The 8425-nt window shown below is 38.4% G+C and overlaps 1 non-coding gene across 1 annotated transcript; it reads right to left on the reverse strand.

Annotated features, from left to right (window-relative positions):
- Positions 1-429: 429 nt before the first annotated feature.
- On the reverse strand, positions 430-536 carry LOC122493608. Its single transcript, XR_006299966.1, has one exon. It is a non-coding gene; the product is annotated as a U6 spliceosomal RNA (small nuclear RNA).
- Positions 537-8425: the final 7889 nt, after the last annotated feature.

An 8425-nucleotide genomic window follows, 5' to 3' on the forward strand; every position in this document is an offset into this window, starting at 1 on the left:
CTAACAAGTGTAAGGTGGTATCCAGTGGTTTGATTTGCATTTCCCTGATCATTAGTGATGTTTAGCACTTTTTCATGTACTTGTTGATATCTCTTCTTTAGAAAAAAAAGTCTATTCAGATGATCTGTCCATTTTTTAACCAGCCTTTTTTTTTTATTACTGTTGAGCTGTAGGAGTTTTGATATCTCTTGAGTGTTAGCCCCTTATCAGATACATGATTTGCAAATATTTTCAACCATTTGGTGGGTTGCCTTTTCATTGTGTTGGTCTTCTTTGATGTGCAGAAGCTTTTTAGTTTGACTCAGACCCACATGTTTCATTGTGCTTTTGTTGGTTTTGCTTGTGGTGAAAAATCCAAAAAAAATGTCGCCAAGATCATTGTTGAGGAGGTTACCGCCTATATTTTCTGGGAGTTTTACAGTTGGAGGGTTTATGTTTGATCAGTTGATGAATTTGTGTATCCTGTTTGCTCAGAAGCCATGCTAATCTTCTCTGTATTGTTCTAATCTTAGTACATGTGCTGCCCAAGTGAGGACAGCCAAGTTTCTTTTACCATTTCAGTGTATGTATGTACTTATTTATCTATGCCTATTGGGGGCAGTGGGGATTACAGATACAAATTAATGTACTGAATGTGTTGCTAAACAAGAAATATTCTACCTTGTTGGAATAAATAGGTATCCGCTTGTAAAACTTTCTAATCCTAGAAGTGTTGAGTTAAGGTCACAGCATAAGCTATGGGCTTCTTGGGATTTATCCAAATGTACATTTGCCCCCAAAGAGAGCTTTAGATTCACGTCATCCTCTGCTAGTCAAACTTAACATTTAAACTGTGATCATAGCTACCTCACTTTAACCTCAGAGCTAGAATGAAGACTTACTTTTCTAAAGACCATGTTTCCCCCAAACACATACTTGTATGCTTGTCTACAGAACAATGTGTGGGATACCCTTTCTGAGAACAGTGTGGGGGGATAGGCTAAACATCCAAGCACTGTCTGTGGGGTGGGCCTCTGGACCTGGCATTTCAAGGGTCCAAGCCCCCAGTTTGGGGCCAAGCCAAAAGAAACCACCTCCTAAATCCATCATGGAGACTGTAGTGACCATGAGGTACTGGCTCCATCATCCCCAGATATTACTCCAGCTGTTTTCCATTCAAAATGTGGTTCTGAGTACACTGAGGAAAACATGGGATGAGGCTGTGCTCAGAATCAATTACATATTCAAATTTCCTGTATTTAAAAACCCCTAAAAACAGTAATGGTTTATTCAGCTGGTGACTTTATGGCATGCTTCTCCTCACAGTCTAAGGTTTTCTTTTTAACTGGTAAGTCAGGGACAATTTTCCTTGCAGGTCTGGCTGGCTGCTAGAAGGGTGAGGGGCTCCAGGATGGGAAAATGAAGAACATGGATCTTGGTGGAAGCTTCACTCCCTTTGTGGCAGATGGTCTACAAATCTCCAGTCCTTTGGAGTACATAAAACAGGGCTCTGAGGAACAAGTAGGCATTAATTTAGGATCTCGGAAGAAAAGGGTGAGTTTTCACATGGTGAAGCTTGCCTCAAATCCACCAGCTAAAACACTATCTCAAAGAGAAATGCAGGTTATGACTTGTATGTTCATAGAAAGGAAAAGACATAAGAAAGCAATGTAGCACAACCCTGATTTAGCCCTGCCATTTAGCTCTTTCCAAATGGCATTTTTTCCTACTTTCCATGATTTATAAACTTAAAGGTGCACTTTAATGTCCTTGAATAGACTTTCAACCTTCATCTGGAGGTGGTTGACCTCTGCAGAGCAGGGCTGTTCTTCTGAGTCACTGCCATCTGCTGACAGAAAGGGCTTGTCAGAGCTGCAGCGGTTTTGATACCAAAATACTCCAGTCTCTTGATCTTGTTTGTGAAATCCTTAATTTAGGGAAATGTTGAAGCATTTGTCCAATGCAATTTCACTTTAGAGAATTATTGCTGATCATTTTTATTTTTTTCAAGTGCAGCTAAAGCTGTATGTTTAAGAATAGGACTATTTGTTCCTTAAGTAGCACCTGTTTTACTGGTAATGGAGACCTAAGTTGGCAACTTAATTTTCCTTATCTTTAAAAGGGGATAAATCCTGGCTCTTGGCTCCCAAGTTTGGTAGGATTTGATTAAATGGTACATAAACAACACTTAGCACAGCACCCGGTTCTTAATCACTCACTGTTACCTTACCATATTTTTGTTATTCATTAATTTCACGAAGTCCACATTCTATAGGATTTGTACTTAAGACAATACCCTGCATTTATATACCTGATCACGGATCAGATAAAAAGAAGATACCTATTTGCTCCCCATTACTCCTCAGGGTTACAGAGAGGGATCGGTGACCCAATTTCACTACGTTTGACTTATTTGGAATTCTGGTGTCTGCCTTTTTATTTCTCCTTTAACAGCTGCTTGCATTAGCCTTTTGGGAATTGAGCAAAAGAGTTTTTCATTTTTAGGAAGCCACATGTTCTCTATCTTTAAATCAAAGGTGAAATGCAACGTGCCATGGCAGTAATCCAAAGTTTGGAGGCCACATGGACTTTCTGGTTTAAACTCATTTTCTATGAAGTCAAAACTCATCCTTCTCTTTGGAAATCACCGAAAGCGATGAGCTGAGACAGCAGTGAACAGACATGAGAAGAAGGCCCCTGGTGGCCAAAATGAGGCTTCTCCCTCTCAGTTTCTTAATGGCATGCGAAAGGCATTAATCCACACTTTCATTTCCTATTAGCCAAATAGAAATGTCTTGAGATAATGTGAATACCTTATGGCATAAGTGACTTTCTAAAGTATCTTATTAGAACTCTTTATCTGTATAAATTAGGCAGCACTGGGGCTTGACAGCCAGGAATACACTTCTTAAAACTGACGATTGGGAGTAGCTTACAAAGAAGTTAGCTCAATACCACTGGGGAAACTTCCAGGGGACATGGCAGCTCTAGTCTTTTCTCAAGTACAGTGACTTTCTGTCATCTCACAGTGAAGTGAAGTAGGTCACTTCATTGTGTGGCAGCTCTACCCAGAGATGAAGTCAGGTTTCCCAAACGCCTCTCAAAAACCATTAGGACAGATCATGCTGCCACAAGTGAAAGTTGGGCTATTCCTTCAGAAAGCAGAGGAATACCATCACTGAAGGGTGTTCAATGTGCTTTTGAGAATGACGCCCGAGGTTTCAAAAGCACCCTTTTTCAAAAGGATGTTCATATGCTATTTATTCTGATTGGCTGGTTTTTAATGTAGAAGAAATGAAGTAGATCAGTGTTGGAGAAAAAAGCAACCCCCCCCCAAAAAAATCCCCTACCCCTCAAAACAAAATAATTCTTCTGAAGCATCTGTCCCTTCAGAAAGGATGGTTATGTTTTGTTTGAATAAAAATCTGAGGATGTACAAGGCAGAGCAAGGGACTTTATATTACCTAACTGCAATTTCTACCTCCTTCCACTCCACTTGCCCTGCTCAATCTCCCAGGGGCTGCATCACATTAATCTGTACAATAAGCCTCTTACTATGTGGCTCAGATTTAGTTGAAATGAAGAGTCATTTTCTTCATGTTCCTGGGGAGACTCTGGTAGAAGTCCAGAGTGGCCAACATTGACATTGTTTTCCTTTCTTTATTTTTACTTTTCCCCTTATAGGACTACCTCCCAGTATTGTATCTGCTGATATGACAGACACTTGCTTTGAAAATGGGTTCATTTATTCCATGAAGATTCACTGACCTCTACTATACAGATCGACATATTTCCATCATAAAGGTAAACTTGCTATATTCAGAGTTTTCTTATATATTGCTTTTGTTTCTGTTGGCTTTTGTGTGGTCATCTGAGTTTTATGATGGAAGCTTTTTTTCTAAAATGCAAGTACTTTTGATTTTTTTAAAAATGTTGACCATTTATCTTGCTATATAAATCAATTTTTCTACTCTTCTCCTCATCAATAGAATTGCTTTCAATTCCTCTAACATATGTCAATTAAATGGTTAAATCAGTGTGGCCACAGATAAAGGCACATAAAATGTGTCCTGCTGGGACAGAAAAGATGAACACAGTTAATGGGTAAATGATAGGCCAATGCTGAGGTCAATATTTACCCCACTGTACAATAAATCTTGATAACTGGATAGCTACAAAAACAAGATGTCAATAATCAGTATAGTATGCTACATCTTTCCAGAATAATTTCATTAGAAAGGTATGAAAATTCAGGGAATAAAGATGGCAAAAGTTTTGCAGTCTTTTTGTCCTAAAAGGCAATTATTTCTATATTAAGGTAAAGATGTTGAAAATCATTGGTTTTCAAAGTTTAATATGAATTAGAAGCATTTAGGGACTTTTAGATAAAAACGGATTCCTAGATTCCATCCACATTCTGATCAAGTAGGAGTGGTCTTGTGTCCACCTAGTGTTTTAAAACGCTATGAGAATCTGATTGAGACAAGCTGGGGAATATTCTTTGAGAAAAACTGATGTAAATTCTGCTTTGTGCCTGGGAGGTAAGTAATTATCAACCCATTAACTAACCAACACTTATTTAGAGACACCTAGGTCTAAAGCAATATGTGTATATAGTCATCTAAAGTACTTTTTCTCTGTTGCTGCTCTGTTCTGCCTAGTTAGATGGTAACTTTTGGTTCTTACATAGGAGATTGGATAAGGTTAAAAACAAGGCTTATTATAATTTATCAATGACAATTGCTAAAGAATCTCTTGAAAAAGCAACTGCTCATACTTGGAGACAAACCTTTCTCCTAAGTAAAAATGAAAAAAAAATCATTACATTACCATTTCATAATCAAGTAGTAAACTATTGGCCAATTTTGGGGGGAAATAGGTAAAAAATAATAAACTGAAATCAGTAAACATATAATTTTGTGGTGGGGAAACAGTGGTAAAATACTTTTCCAATTCCAAACTTGCTAATGCATTGTTTATTATAGACTGTACAACTGTACAATTTTACTATAATTGTGTACATTATGCAGTAGGAACAATAATGCAAATTTAAAACATAAAATAACTAGATTTTCACTATTCCCAGATAACAATAAAATCTAAGTGTTATATTCTCAGCTGTCCTATTAACCCTATTTCTCTAGCCTGGCTTTGTATATTTTGACTGTCTTTGATGTAAATGAAAGTACTTTATGTAGTGCATAATTAAAAATGATTTTTTTTCTTTTTTTTAAATTTTAATGTTTTTTTAATTTATTTTTTAAGACAGAGAGAGATAGAGCATGAATGGGGATGGGGCAGAGAGAGAGGGAGACACAGAATCTGAAGCAGGCTCCAGGCTCTGAGCTGTCAGCACAGAGCCCAACTTGGGGCTTGAACTCACAAACCATGAGATCATGACCTGAGCTGAAGTCGGATGCTTAGTGACTGAGCCACCCAGGCACCCCACGAATTTTTTTCTAAAGTGGGACAAGAACTTTGTTTTTCAACACTGACAGAAGCTCAGGTTTCTCAAATTATGACCTTTGATAATTTTCAGATACATCTTTAAGGCTACCTTTCCTGCAAATGACAGGGGAGAATTGCACTAATGGATAGAGACGGTCTTCAACTTCAAGTTTGTCACTCGTAACTTGAATTTAAACCACTGGTCACTTACTGTTGCTCATCTTTATGATTGTTTCCAGAGTGTGTATATACACCTAAAGATCCTGTTTTGCTTTGGTTGGAGTTTGATTGTTATTACTTGTTTTCTTCATAACTCAAGTTGAAATCTCTTGGTACACCAAGAGGGTTTCCTGAGCTCCTCCGACCTCCCTGACTTCACTGAGCACCCCCTCCCAACCACGGAACAATCTTGATGTGTGTTTGAAAGTGTTCTAAAACTTTACATGCAGAAGAATCACTTAGGAATACTGGAAAAAAGCAGTTTCTTAGTGAATCAGATGGAGCGGAGTTTGTGTATTTCTAACAAGCTTCCAGGCCTATGCCTGGCGCTGCCAGTCCGTGGACCTAAAGATCTTCACCATGTATTTGACTTGTACCAAGTGATACTATCTATTATTGATCAGTGCAAGACCCATACCCTATATACTCAGCTGTATGTATTTCCCATGAGTGTAGCGGTCTCCTCAACCAATTCTGATTGATGCCAAGAATGTGTCCTCAACTTTGTAGACATTAAAACATTTTCATCTCTAAAATCTCCCAAGAAAGCATCTTGGTTGTTCTTTCTTTCTTTTGCTAGCTTGCTTGCTTTTGTTTTTCTTTTAAATTTTAGTTAATTAGCATACAGTGTAATACTGGTTAAAGGAATAGATTTCACTGATTTATCACTTACATACAACACCCAGTGTTCATCACAACAAGTACCCTAATACCCATCACCCATCTAGTCCATCTTCCAACCCACCTCCTTCCATCAAACCTCAGTTCTCTTTTGCTAAGAGTCTCTTTTGATTTGTTTTCCTCTTCTCCCTCCATAACCATGTTCATTTGTTTTGTTTTAAATTCCACATATGAGTGAAATCATATGGTATTTGTCTTTCTCTGACTTATTTTGCTTAGCATAATATATTCTAGCTCCATCCACATTATTGCAAATGGCAAGATTTCATCCTTTTCGGTGGCTGAGTAATATTCCATTGTATATATGCATTGTGTCTTCTTTATCCATTCATCAGTCAGTGGACATTCGGGCACTCTCCATAGTTTGGTTATTGTTGATAGTGCTGCCGTAAACATCAGGGTGCACGTGTCCCTTTGAATATGTATTTTTGTATCCTTTGGCCAAATGCCTAGTGGTGCCATTGCTGGATTGTAGGGTAGTGTCAGTTTTAGTTTTTTGAGGAAACTTGATACTGTTCTCGCAAGTGGCTGCACCAGTTTGCATTCTCACTAGCGGTGCAAGAGGCTTCCCCTTTCTCCACATCCTCGCCAACATCTGTTTCTTGTGTTAATTTTAGCCTTCTGACAGATAGGAGGTGTTATCTCATTGTGGTTATGATTTGTATTTCCTTGATGATTGATGTTGAGCATCTTTTCATGTGTTGCTAGCCATCTGGATGTCTCCTTTGGAAAAGGGTCCATTCATGGCTTCTGTGCATTTCTTAACAGGATTATTTGTTTTTTGGGTGTTGAGTTTGATAAGTTTGTTAGAGATTTGGGATACAAACTCTTTATCCAATAGGTCATTTGCAAATAACTTCTCCATTCCATTGGTTGCCTTTTAGCTTTGTTGATTGTTTCCTTAGCTTTGCAGAAGATTTTTATCTTGATGAAGTTCCATTAGTTCACGTTTGCTTCTGTTTCCTTTGCCTCTGGCGAGTGTCTAGTAAGAAATTGCTGTGGCTGAGGTCAGAGAGGTTGCTGCTTGTATTCTTCTCTAGGATTTTGATGGTTTCCTGTTTGACACTGAAGTCTTTTATCCATTTCAAATTTATTTTTATGTGTGGTTAAAAGAATAGTCCAGTTTCATTCTTCGTGTCACAATGCAATTTTGCCAACACCATTTGTCAAAGAGATTGACCCTCCCCCCCATTGGATATTCTCTCCTCCTTTGTCGACAATTAGGTGGCCATATATTTGTGGGCCCACTTCTGAGTTTACTATAATGTTCCATTGATCTATGTGTCTGTTTTTGTGCCAGTACCATACTGTTTTGATGACTATAGACTTGTAAATTTGGATTTGTGAGGTATCCAGTTCTGTTTTTCTTTTTCAGGATTGCTTTCGCTATTGAGGGTCTTTTGTGGCTGCATAAGATTTTAGGATTGTTATAGCTCTGCAAGAAAAAAAATGCTGGTGGTATTTTGGTAGGGATTACATTAAATTATAGGTTGCTTTGGATAGTATGGACATTTTTTTTTAATTTTTTTTTCAACGTTTATTTATTTTTGGGACAGAGAGAGACAGAGCATGAACGGGGGAGGGGCAGAGAGAGAGGGAGACGCAGAATCGGAAACAGGCTCCAGGCTCTGAGCCATCAGCCCAGAGCCTGACGGGGGGCTCGAACTCACGGACCACGAGATCATGACCTGGCTGAAGTCAGACGCTTAACCGACTGCGCCACCCAGGCGCCCCGGATAGTATGGACATTTTAACAGTGTTCGTCCAATCCATAAGCATAGAGTGTTTTTCCACTTCTTTGTGTCCTCTTCAGTTTGTTTCATAGTGGTCTATGGTTTGCAGGGTTTACCAAGAAAGCATCTTTTAGCCATGATTCCATGACCTTGGAATAGCATCAGCATGAGAAGCATGCCAAAATCTTTGTCATCTTTCCAGAGATTTTTAGACTATTTGAGACTTCATTGCTGACTTCCAAAAGCATTCAATAAGCATGGAAAAACAAAAAAGGCATAAGATACAATACAATTCTGTCCATGAAAATGTTGAAATGGAATATTCCTAGGAGTTGTTATAATAGCAAGTTTTAGTTTCTTTTTAT

This window comes from Prionailurus bengalensis, chromosome D2 (genome assembly GCF_016509475.1).
Source record: "Prionailurus bengalensis isolate Pbe53 chromosome D2, Fcat_Pben_1.1_paternal_pri, whole genome shotgun sequence".
Classification (NCBI taxonomy): domain Eukaryota; kingdom Metazoa; phylum Chordata; class Mammalia; order Carnivora; family Felidae; genus Prionailurus; species Prionailurus bengalensis.